The 9,285-nt window shown below is 36.1% G+C and overlaps 1 protein-coding gene and 1 long non-coding RNA gene across 3 annotated transcripts in view; one reads left to right on the forward strand and one right to left on the reverse strand.

The window, feature by feature from the left end:
- Positions 1-9,285, reverse strand: part of crp (transcription factor cropped) — a 70,087-nt gene that overhangs the window by 15,548 nt on the left and 45,254 nt on the right. The window lies entirely within an intron of this gene.
- The window catches only part of LOC108358930 (uncharacterized), a 24,701-nt gene continuing 16,538 nt past the window's right edge, over positions 1,123-9,285 (forward strand). Inside the window, exons 1-2 of the long non-coding RNA XR_001846854.1 lie at positions 1,123-1,136; positions 7,083-7,088. This is a non-coding gene — a long non-coding RNA (uncharacterized LOC108358930). The remainder of the gene's footprint in view (positions 1,137-7,082; positions 7,089-9,285) is intronic.

Genomic DNA, 9,285 nt, shown 5'->3' on the forward strand with positions numbered 1-9,285 from the left:
CGTGCTGGTGTACATATGTCTCGGAAGCACGGGCAATAAAAACATCTGATGAGGCGGCTCTTACTAGTTATCTAGATTTTGCGAAAGACTTACCGGCTTTGGGCGAACATTTAAATCTAAAAATTACGAAAAAAATAACAACTGTTGCTTTCTATTTATTTTGATCTATCGATTCAGAAATTTCGGAAACAATTTTACAAATCCGTTAACACACTAGTTAGACTACCTGGGTATCCGGATAACAAAATGAAAGAATATATAGCGTGGCGACGAATAACTGTTACCCCGTTTTTTTTTTTTTTTAGAAATAAAAGGGTCCTTTTAAGTATTTTATTGTAAATTTTCCACAGATTTTACATTAGTTGTATTAATTAGTTATTAAATTTTAATCCCTATTTACATTTGCCAGCAGTTTAAACTTTGAGAGAAAAGTTCATTTGGCACGCAAGTTTTTTTCAGGTGTATTTTTTCTTAGGATTTGTACAAAAAAAAATACAAAAAAAACTGTAGAAGGTTGGTCGAATAAATGGCCGTCCTAATCACCAGTTCCGAGTCTATTCGATTTTTAAGTATGAGGCCTTATGTTGGACAAAACGGGGAGTATAAGGGACTCAAAATGGAGAAAATTTGCCTATGGTTACAGAAGATATGGAATAAATTAACTGAAGAAGACCTGCGTGCCAAATGAACTTTTCTCTCAAAACTTACACTGCTGGCAAATGTAAAGAAGGATTAAAATTTAAAAACTAATTAATATAACTAAAGTAAAATCTGTGGAAAATTAATAATAAAATAATTTTTTCGCAAAATCTATAAAGGTCCCTTTTATTTCTCAAAAAAACCGGGGTAACAGTTATTCGTCGCCACGCTGTAAACCTGATATCAGTACCATTTGGTTTTCATCCGTATACAAGAATATCCGAACATATGTATATCCGGATAGTCCCAGCCCTAGTTCATATACAATCAGCGTCTAAAATACCCTGACCTTTTGACGATTTTATTCATTTATTTACATATTTTCCATACCATTTTCTTAAATGCAAGTTTCAAGTTGCTAAAAGTTACCGTTGCTTTTTGATAATTTTTTGAACATTTTTCGAAGAAGAAAATGCGCAACTGCCTAGACAAAAAAAGTCTCAAAAGTCAACGGTAATTTTTAGAGACTTGAAACTTTACCCTTATCGAAATCGAATTGAAACTTTTAAAATTTCAATGAAAATTTCTTGGTATTTGCGCCCGTTACTGATGGCCTACGTGATTAGCCGCAGTAACTCCAACTATGCACAAACCATCGCTAGAAGGCCCAAATGAATATTTGAGGAATATTTAACCGCGTATACAGCACATTGATCACCAATAATAACTATTTAGCTACCTGATCAAATCGTACTTCATTATTATTTATAGCAACAAAAAGTGCATAAGAACACATACATAAGTATTTGTAGATAGGGGGTAAAATATATCCCATCATTTGGAGATGTATAAAATTTTTACTTTAATGAACATTTCAATAGTAGCGTATAGGTTTGCTCGTGTAAAAATTTCCACACAAGGGTAAACATTTTAAGCACGACGCAAAAAGCTGCTGCGCTGCAGTCAGTGAGTCAAAGCAATCAAAATGACGTGGGGGGAATTTAGCTCACCTCAACTCATTCAACTTTGCTGCTTTAGCAGCTGATTCGAAATATACCGGCGCTGTAAAAACAGCTGAGAGTGTGAGTGGCGCTCATTCATACAGCTACATATACTTTTGCACAAAAAAGAAGAAAAAATCAGGTGCATACATATGTATGCGTCCACACACAAACTTGTCGATGTAGTTTTGGGGCTGGGTCGTAGCTTTTGACTAAAAGCAACAGTGTGCGTTTCAGGCCAGACACTCGTAGTGTTGTACATGCATATGTACATATACATATATGAATGTTCATATATTGGGAAACCACATGGTTTTTTGATTACGGACGAACAGTACAACGACGACGACAGCGCCGCCGATTATAACGATACGCCGAAACCACATCGGTACTGACCGGCTCGATTCAGCTGCTACTCAGCTGCTTGGACCCGATCAAACTTGACGCGTTAGACTATTGAAAATGGAAATATGCCGCATATAACGGTGGTAAACATAACAAGTGGGGGACGATTATAGAAAAAAAATGTTTTAATTTAGCTCACGCTGCAGAGCACAGCATACAGCATATTGTTTCGTAGCAACCTAGCGTCATTGGGGCCCAAGCGACACGCACGCACGCCAAATTCCCGCAGACACCGATCATATGCTACGAAACGAATGTGATCGAAAGTGCATACACTTAACAGCAAAAGTGTTGACACACCCTTCTCTATTCACAATATTTTGCATGTTAAAATTTGTTTGTTATTTTTCATGCTTTAAACAAAATAATATAAACAAAGGTTTCAAGCTTTATTCAAAATTAAGGAAAATTCCACGAATTTTCGTCAAAATTTTCCAACTTTTTGATCAGGTTTAAAAAAAAAATATTAATTACGCCCATTCAATAATTTTAATATTTTTTTTCCTGGCGGTTCTACGGATTTTCCTCCAAATAAAACTCATACTTTGTTATACAAAAATTAAATGGGCTAAAAAACTGCGTTCCACAGTGGGAAAAATCACGAAAAAGCTGGCCATATATAGTAAAAATTAACCCGGAGGAAATTTGTAACACAAGCTTCCTTAGTGAATATTAGTATAAGGTGTTAATATGAACAAGTTCCGCCCACAAATGCGCCAGTGACGGTGTTTTTTAAAAAGTCAAAGTGTTATACATATTTGGGAAGCTCTAGTCTAGCAAAGAAACGAATGGTGATAGATCCTTCCACTCAGGCTTAAATTAAAATTAGAACTCTGGAATACTGTCCCTGAAAATACCACCCCTGCATCTTGATCCAAAGGTCACTTATAGTCGTTTATTGGACTGCAAAAACTGAACTTGTTCAATAAATGACTATAAGTACGGTGTCCATTCGTACCGATTTTGGCGGGACAGTACCGATTTTGAGAAAATTGTCCTGCTGAATATTTTTTAAAAGTCGGGACGGGTAAGTGCGCCGATTTTTCATATTTGTACCGATTGAGTTCCGATTTTTAGCGTTTTCTTTATTCATTTATTAAGACTCTCCCTGTGCTCTGGTCCAAAAACAATTTTTCGTACAAACGATGCAGCACTTTCGTTATCACAAAGGACATAGAACAAATATTTGTGAGCCATAAACATAGCCAACATCTTTATAAATAATATATAAATATAATTAATGAAATTATAAAAAATAATACTAACACCCCCAAAAAAATCGTGGGTACGTGGATATGAAAAACATAAGTTGTAGATAGAGTGGCGAAAATATAAATAGGAAAGAGACATTTTAGCTTTCATTGGCTATTCCCCTTTCGATTATTTAATGTTTATTCCTTTTTATGAAAGTGTGGCTCGTTATCTAACAAAGGCCATGTATTTGAAACTTTGTACAAAAATTCAATGTTTTACAAATTTTGAAATTTTCATTTACATGTTTTTTTAGATAGTAAGTTATGTTTTCATAAAAAAATTCTAAAATTTTTAATTTTTTTTCTTTGTTTTGTTTTAAATAAAACTGCATTAAGATTTTTTTATTCTAAAAACAAAATTGTATGCTCGGATCCGATGCTTTAGAAATTTTGGCCACAGAAATCTGGTCACCGTAACTATAAGTGACCATCAGGTTAAGGTACAGGGACAATAGTCGAGGGTTCTGGCTTTAATTTGAGAATAAGTGAGAGCTTTTATCACATGACGTTTTCTTTCTAGCTTCTCAAATATTGCAAAAAACGCGATTTTTTGACACTTTGGCCCCAAAATCTGGACCTGATGGAAACTTTTTACTTGCGGACTCGTATCTGATTACGAATCTGAAGCCAGATTGGAAAAATTTAAAATGGCGGACCTAAAATTTAAATTTACAATTAGGGGTTTTAAAGTCGCTGATTATGAATAAAATTTTAGAAATTCAAAATGGGTGATCCATATTTGATCTATTTTATCACGGAAAGGTTAAATTCACCATAGAGAAAAAATCGCCTGGCAAAAGTTGACCAACTGCCAAATTGGGGCATGCGATTTTTTTGCTGCCAAAATGGAACCATAGTTTACACAGGCGTATTTGGTGAAGCGATGTTGAATATCTTAGAAAATCATCTCGTGCAGTTTAAGACCTTTATATTCGCCACCAAAGCATAAACAATGTCGGCCGCTGTGGTGAAGTGGTAAGCAGTGCGCGCTTTCACTCATCAGCACCTGGGTTCAAACCCTGGTAAAAGCAACATCGCAAAAAATGTATAAAACAGGTTTTTTCTTAACAGCGGTCGTCCCTCGGCAGGAAATGGCAAACCTCCGAGTGTATTTCTGAAAAACAGCTTCTCATAAAAATACCATCGCCGTTCGGAGTCGGCGTAAAATCGTAGTTCCCTCCGCTTTGTGTGACAACATCAAGGCGCACGCCACAAATCGGAGGAGAAGCTCGGCTAAACACTAATACCATTTTCTGACCGACAACGAAAACACTTCGAAAACGAGTTTTGGGATTGTGGGCTGAAGACTGTTCACACCGGCTGTTAGTGTTTTCGTTGACATTTCTTACATCCTCTGATTACAGTTTCGCTACGCAAAAACCAAACCAAAATGCTTTTCCCTCATTTTCTTTTAATTAGCAACCACTTACTTTCATTCTTATTTTACTTTGGCCAGCCAATTAACAATAAATCCGAAATAGCGTATTAAAGATGATAAAATATGACTTCAACTTCGATAAATAATCGAAAAAAAGCTAGTGAAGACATCGATTGGAATGAGTGGAACGTGAGTTTTCAAGTAGTTTTCAGCGAAAACTGGTTTTCGTTTGATAGATTTTACATGGACGAAAACAAGTTTAAGCAACGAAAGCATGTTTTCGATGTCGTTCAGAACATGGCATTACATATGTGTAAGCGCCAATCTATTATTATTATTAAAGCATAAACAATGACTTTGAGCCTATTCGACCCACTTTCTTAGAGATCTACCACAGTTTTATTAATTTGGTTTCTGAAGTGACAACACTGGTCAGATGTTTATTTTAAAGGAAGCAATTGACGTGCGTGTCTTTCACATAACAAATCAATGAGTGAGTAATGGTGATTTCGTTTCATCCAAAAAATGTTGGCCTTGCACGGTGCAAAACGTGTTTGATGTTACATTCAACCATATAAAAGGGCATGCTTTTGCCCTCTTGTCCTTGTCAAGCTCACGCATTTCATAATATTGTCGTTTTAAGCAACCATCTAATTTTCAGGGCAACCATCTCCCCTGACAAAGCACATTCAAAGGGTATAGAATGTGCCTTTTTTGTCTTGCAAGAGTGTGACATTTTAGGAAACGAACACACAATTTTCTTACCCTTTGCCTTTATTTTAGAATAGAACGCGAAAAGAGAAAGGGGCAATAAAAAGGCGAAATTTTTTGGTAGAAATGAAAAAACCATAAAACGGCATACTTTTGCCATTTTTAATGCGCTGGAAAAATGTATTTACTGCTTTCGCCCCCAAAGTTTTCAAATGTGTTCATTTGAATAGTTTGATAAATTGAACATTTTTCTTGCATATATGTACGTAACGACCCGGCGATATGTCCATAAAACGATTGATCTTTTTGTAGTATTAATTTCCTGGGCATATCTGAATGTCAACTATAATTAAATTATTTTCTTCTTCTTGAAAATATCAGGGCTCGAATCGTAACATACGTTATCGTATTACTCGTCACGTAAAAACACATTTTTCGCATTATGACATATCTACGAGAACGTACTCTTGGTCCCACTCAGCTTATACTGCTTGACGTGTCACGTAATTTTCTTTCGTATCGCTTTCGATCCGTGAACGGATGTTACGATTCGAGCCCAGTACTGTACTGATAAAATCAGTACGTCTGGCAACCGTAACTTTTTACGTGAACGACACTGTGTGTATACATACATATATGCAATTAGGTCCCTTATAATATATATTCATTTGTAGAAGGGCGTGACCTTATTATAATCAGTTATTTATTTTCTCTCCCAGAACTTAAGAAGCAATAAGTACGCAAGAAATAATCGTGGAATAACATGAAATCAGCTGATCAAACCTATAATCAGCTGATCAAATGGTAGTGTTATAACGTGGGACAAAATAATAAACAAGGGAGTGTATACATATTACATAAATACATACATTTATATGAGTGCGTATGTATGTACATACATACCCAGTAGAAATCGGTTGCATGCATTCATGAAGAATGTTTGCTATATGAATGAATAACAGGTCTATTCTGCACGTTACCGAAGATTTTGTAACCGGAAAATTATTTTACCAAAAAATGTTACCAGTTCTTGTCACCGCGATTCTAGGTACGTTGGTAATGCAGTTAAAATATTCAGCAATTCAGCTATGAAGAATTGTGCAAATCCTGGCATTGCATATTTCACGGGGCAATAATTTGTTACCAGCTTATGAGATGGTAACAAAATTTACCGGTTACAAGAGTATACAGAATGCGAAAAGGGTTTAAAAATTGACAAGAACTTTATTTACCGGTTACAAACTTTTTATTACCAGCGCAGAATAGACCTGTTAGTGTGAACAATTCATGCGTAGTCATGAATTTCCACGAATAAATTCAAATTCTAGCGAATTGCAAGCGAATGTACGTTGTCGTTGTTTTTAGTACATTTCTTGATAAATTTGAAGTGGAGTTTTTGTAATATATGTAAAATATGTAAATGCTACTTTTTTGTATGTCTCCGTATATTAAAATGTATCAGAAAAGTAGCATTTACATATGGGGATACATATCTTGTAAGAATGCTTTAATACTGTTCCATTAATGCATTTTTGTTTGTTTGAAAAATTAATACAGCCATATGCATACAGCAGTAGTACAAGTGTATGGTTAGAGTACGCATACGCTCTGAGAAACCACGCGTGTTAAATTGAAATGAACCAACATGCCACCAACAGCGATGTCGTATGCATCAAATTTCTACTGGGTAGTTAGATTTAGGTTTATCGTTAGTGGCGAAGTGATCATATAAATGCCGACAACAATGAACCGCTCGCCCGCCTGGCAAATGTATTTGTACATAAGACGTTTGTGTCCGTATCGTCGTGATTGTGCATTCACTGGTAGCCGGCATTGCAGACAACTCAGCTGTTGAAGCCAGCCAATATATGTACATAAAATAAATGATAACGCTAGTAATAATAGATGGGAGACTCGGTCATAAAGGCTTTTACTCTTCCACTGAACTCTCTTCTATACTATTGTGTCGTAAAGCATTTTTGATTATTTTTCGTACATGAAATTGAAGATGGAAGAGTATCAACTAACTCACTAAAGGTTGGTCGTTTACTAAATCACTATAGGTTGGTCTTTTACTGTTTTTAAAATCAATCTAATAGATCGACTATTGTTCAGGGGATTCCAATTTGTACTCTCCAAATTAAAGTCGCCGCTCACAAATGCTTTGGTCTAATAGGCTTTACCTCATCGAAGGCCCCTTATGAACTGCTTTCGTTGAAAATCAAACCGTGTACTACCTTCATTATGATAAATACGTGTGCGAAAAATAGACCTGCTAGGTGGCGCTGGAGTCGAGTTATTTATAAAAATCGTATTTATGAACCGATATCATTTAAATTCAAAATGTAAGCTACCAAGATGATAGAAGATACGTTTATCAAAAATAGATCTGCTAGGCGGCGCGGGAGTCGAGTTATTTGTAAGTCATATTTATGAACCGATTTCGTTCAAATTCAAAGTATAAGCTGCATGATGAAAAAAGCATTTGCGAAAAACGGACCCGATAAAAGTGCTATTTATGAACAGATTTTTGTTACCTCGATTACGCAGGTTCGATCCCTGCTGAAGTCTAGAAAAAAGAAGTCTGATGAGTAGATGTGGTGATCTCCGAAATAGCTGCTATAACTTCTACCGCTTAGACTTTTTTGCTTTTTCAATGTTTCCGAATAAACAATCGTGGTACAAAGCTCAATAAGAATATTAAAAATAAAATGTTAATAAGCCACAATAACATTGACAAATAGATAGGCGTTATTATTGTTCGGACTAAACTCAGAAACCAGTCAAATTGTCAGAGGTTATAACTTGCATATATAGTCATATTATAGCCTACTAGACAACACGCTGGTGGCGCTGGAGCAGAGTTACTTATAAAAGTCTTATTTATTAATCGATTTCGTTCAAATTCGTAAAGTGAGCTACCTGTATGATGAAAAATTCGTTTCCAAAAAATTAACCCGCTATATTTTATAAAATCTGATTGAAATTCATAATGCGTATTTACGTCATGACAAGCAGTGGTTTTGCAGAAAAGGGACCTAATGGATTGCGCTACCGCCGAAATATATAGAAACCCACACTGAGTCTGGTCTGCTTTGGTCCTATATTCATCTTAGATGAATTTACCTTTCATATGGTTAAATGGAGGATTCGTGTACGTATGCATGTAAAGACCACAACATTGAGTAAGTGCACATTTGCCTGACGACCTCATACACCCTAAATGCGATGTTGGCAAAATGATAAGAAAGATTCGACCACATCCGTAAAAAAGGAACCCGGTGGGTACATCAATGGCTTCATTTGAACGATATTTAAGAGATCACACGACTCATTTAGTCAATGTACGGGAAAACTTTTCATCCTGTTGGGGGGCGAGTATTCTTGACCCTCCTATAACTGAAAACGTTCATCTGTGCTCTTTAGTTATCTTATAAGGACTTTTATTGGCTTGCATGGTTTACGGACCAATGTTGAAGTTCCAAGATCATAGAAGAATATTACGCACGCTTGGCAGAGATCTCACAGGTACAAATAAGACCATCGGTAAAACAGGACATCGAAAGGGATTAGCATTCCATATACGTCCGTCACGCTAGCTGACCCACTTCTCCAAAAAATGATAAAAATTACTCAGGAATTAGGTGCAATTTAGGTGCAATTTAGGGCCTCCAAAATTAATTTAAGTGCTCACTCGGTTTCCGAGAAAATTGCAAAAATATATGGGTCAGGCCGCGTGACGTCACACTAGCTGACCCACCCACTAGTTTTCGTCGAACACTGGTAAATATTATTCAGGAATTAGGTGCAATTTAGGTGCAGTTTAGGCCCACCAAAATTAATTTCGGTGCACACTCGGTTTCCGAGAAATTCGCAAAAATGTGTTTTGGGTCAGCCA

The sequence above is a fragment of the Rhagoletis zephyria genome, unplaced genomic scaffold (genome assembly GCF_001687245.7).
Source record: "Rhagoletis zephyria isolate East Lansing unplaced genomic scaffold, Rhagoletis_zephyria_1.1 Rzeph_scaffold_00314, whole genome shotgun sequence".
Taxonomy (NCBI): Eukaryota; Metazoa; Arthropoda; class Insecta; order Diptera; family Tephritidae; genus Rhagoletis; species Rhagoletis zephyria.